The following is a 3,826-nucleotide window of genomic DNA, read 5'->3' as shown; positions in this document are numbered from 1 at the left end:
TTATGCTTGATTAAGGTGTAGTATGACAAAAATTATGTGTAACGTTATGTCAGATTAACCCAGGTTATAAATTTCATTTCATTTCAATACCAAGCTCTGTTCCTAAATGCAAAGTCGAGGTCATTTGGCATATCTGTATCTACATTTTCATTATTATTTAAAACTAAAAAGTAGGACATATTGCTCACCAACTGTCTATTTAGTAATGTGTCCTAGGATCTTTTTTTAAACTAGGGCGTTAGCCCATCACATTGGTCCGAAGTACCAGCAGATCATTTGCCTCCTTCAAAGTCAGGGCACTTGCTCATGCTCACGAATAGCCTGGGTGTGCAACTACACATGCAGTTTCTTTTATTAAGTCCCATGGGATAGAATTCATCTGAGGCTAGAATTGTGAGCTCATCTAAAACCCAGTTTTCCTTTTTCTGTCTTTCCACCCACCCCGGGCTTTATTTTTCCTCCAACTATGTTCATTCTATCCTTTCCAGGCTGAATTCAGAGAAATTCTCCTTGGTAGGAAATACAGAAGCACAACAGTGTCGGAATCGCTCAGCCTGCTCTCTGTTGGATTTTAACACCACCCTGTCAGCTCCCAGCAGAGCTGAGCTCTTTCTGTTCCTTTCCTTTCACTGACTACACTCCCTCCCTGCCGCCCCACCCCTGCAAATTTCTTGAAATAATGTTTTTCATAAACTTCCGCACATCCTGGGCTGTGCTTGATCTTCCTGACCTCTGTCCAGGCCATTCGGATACTTTTGCGTATGAAGGGCCCGTTTGTTTTTTGTTGTTTGTGGTGGTGTTTTGGAGAACACAATCGTCGGTTTCCATTTGCAGCCATACTGCTGTTTTTGTATGATAGCAGCATATTTTTTTAATATCATCATATTTTATTGTCAGATTTTCCGTTTTGAACTCCCTACCCCCCTCCCTTCATTCATAGAATGATGTCTGTCTGTTAAAGTCTGTGGCAGCGGCCATGAAGGCGGCTCTGGCACCTTGCTGTGCTCTTTGAAATATGCTTTCCTAGAGCTAGGGCCTGCGCCAGGCCACATCATGTCTTCCTAGCCTGTTGTGAAATTTGCAGTTGTTCTCCGGCGGATGTCTTGGATAAAATGTTCCCCTGTTTGCTTCCTTGACTTTCTGAAAGCAATTATTAGCAAGGCTACTGGTTAAAAAACACATCGGGCATTCTGGATTTTAGCAGATTGGGACTTCTAGCAGGCTTACAGAGAGCTTCTGAAATCGCCCACAGCCCTGTATCTCCTCCTTGTTCATTTTAGGAAAACACCAGCTACCTCGTCCATCTAGCTGGGTGGCGCTGTAGTACACGCACGAGGCAACGTTACTTCTGATTCCCTTTCTGTTTCCCTTTACCTCATGTGCCTGGTTGCTTCACATTCACTTTATCAACTTACGATCATTTCACTTGGGGCCCCTGAGAGAACTCCATAGAGTCTTAACTTTCTGCATTTTGTTTGTCTTAGTAATTTTTGCCAGCAAAGCAGTAAGATGGAAAGAGAGATTCAGTTAGAGGAGAAGCAGACCTAAGGAGGGAACAGGGCTAGCTGAGGACAAAGCACAGCTGATAACCCACTGAGGACTGCCCAGGGTGGGATGTGTGTCACATTCCTCAGGAAACTTGTTGTTCTAATGTTAATACCTTGCTCCACGGAAAGGCAATCTTTAACTTGACAATGGTAAGGCCTCCAGTATCGTGTGGGTCGTCGTTAGCATATGAAAATCCTTTTGAAATCTCCCTTTTGCTTACCTTCCCAGCCTCTGGGTGTAAAATCAGCCACCCCCCACAGGCCTTAGGCAGCAGCTTTATCTGCCCATGAGTCCTGTCTCCATACTTTAATAAAACAGTCATTTTGCACCATAGACGTCTCAAGAATTCTTTCTTGGTCGTCAGCTCTGGACCTCACCCCACCAAATTTCACCTATATTCCAAAACCATCAGACCCATAAGACAGTTTTCTTTTCCTAAAGACAAAGTCACAGTCTCATTAAGAAAGCAATATTAGGGGTACCTGGGTGGCTCAATGGTTGTGCATCTGCCTTTGACTCAGGTCATGATCCGGGGATCCTGGGATCAAATCCTGTATTAGGCTCCCCGTGGGAAGCCAGTTTCTCCCTCTGCCTATATCTCTGCCTCTCTCTCTGTCTCTCATGAATAATTAAAATCTTTTTTTTTTTTTTTAAGAAAGCAATATTACTCTTCCATGAAGTGAAGACAATAAACACCTTTTTAAATTTGCACCGAAGTATATCTTGCCTTGGACTTTGCTGTGGAGTAGGAGAAAGGAGCTCCCAAGAGAACCTCTAGTTTTAGTTTTCTGGTTTTTTGTTTCATCTTATCTTGGGAAAGACTAGTGGGAACTGTTGGTGAGAGCATGGGGATAAGAGGGAAGGGAAGAAAGACGGACAGGGATTTCAATCTGGTCCTGTGATGGGTCTTCTTGGTAGCTGGTCTGGCTGGGCTCGTGAGGGAGGAAGGGCAGAAGAGGGTGGCTGTGGGGTCACACTGCCCCGGGTAACCTGAGTCTGCATTTCCTTAGTTCTGTGACCTTGCACAAGCTGTTGATTCTCTCTGACTCAGAATCTTCCTTTGTAAAGCGGAGATAATAATGTGACAGAGCTCATGGGCCTGCTAAGAAGATTGAATGAGATAATCTATGTAAAACACGCAGCCCAGAGCCTGACATAGCGGAGCGATCACAGACCCGCTAATGCCAGTGTTCAGAGCTTTGAGCTCTGTGTATACAGTTCAGAGGTTATTTATGTAGGTGGTTCCCCAACGAAACTGGAACTCCTCTGAGGGCAGAAATGGTGTCTAATGCCTCTCTTGATATGGAGCTGGACAGAGTAACCTTAGTGATAACCTTGAAGTGGTTTCACGTCAGCCCCACACAATATGGGACATTGCAGCCCACATGCAGAGAGAACGGACATCTTTGCCGTGTGGGCTGGACTGTCCTTCTAAGTAACCTGTGAGACCTCTAACATGGGAAAGGGTTGATTTTGGGTCCCAGGGGGACTTCTTCTCTAGGCTGTGAGTGGATATTAGTGTATATATATATACATATTTATATTCATATTCATATTCATATTCATATTCATATATATATTTAAGATTTTGCTTATTTATTCATGAGAGACACAGAGAGAGAGGCAGAGACACAGGCAGAGGGAGAAGCAGGCTCCCTGTGGGGAGCCCAATGTGGGACTTGATTCCAGGACCCCAGGATCATGACCTGAGCCAAAGGTAGGTGCTCAACCACTGAGCCACCAGGTGTCCCTGCATATATGTTTAAAAGCCTGTTTGTTTAGGATTTATACCACCCAGAGACACAAAATACCCTCAGTTCTTGTTATCCAGGAGTCCTCGGCACTAACTGAAGCCCTGAAACACTGCCAAATTCTGCAACCTCCTGGACTGGTGAAGATGAAACCATCCAAGTGTACTTGGAGTTTAGCATTTGTGATTTATATTCTAGTTCTTTGAAAATGGGTCTTCAACTTTGATTGAGCAACTTTGATTATTGATTGATTGATTATTTTTTATTTATTTATTTGGGGGAGGGGGCAACTTTTAAATAGAACAGGCAGGCAGTTAACCAAAACAGCCAGTTTGCCAACTACTCTGAACAAACAGGGTTGTTGAGGTTATTATTATTATTACTACTACTACTACTACTGGAAGTGGTTTTACATTTGTTTTTTTTTAATTTTTTTTTCCATTTGGTTTTATTACAATGATGATTATTTATGGGTGGAAGTGGGAGGATTTAAGTAACAAGCTTTTTTTTTTTTCTTAAAGCAGGGA

Source organism: Canis aureus, chromosome 3 (assembly GCF_053574225.1).
Source record: "Canis aureus isolate CA01 chromosome 3, VMU_Caureus_v.1.0, whole genome shotgun sequence".
NCBI classification, from domain to species: Eukaryota; Metazoa; Chordata; class Mammalia; order Carnivora; family Canidae; genus Canis; species Canis aureus.
Note: the sequence above shows the minus strand (reverse complement) of the source record.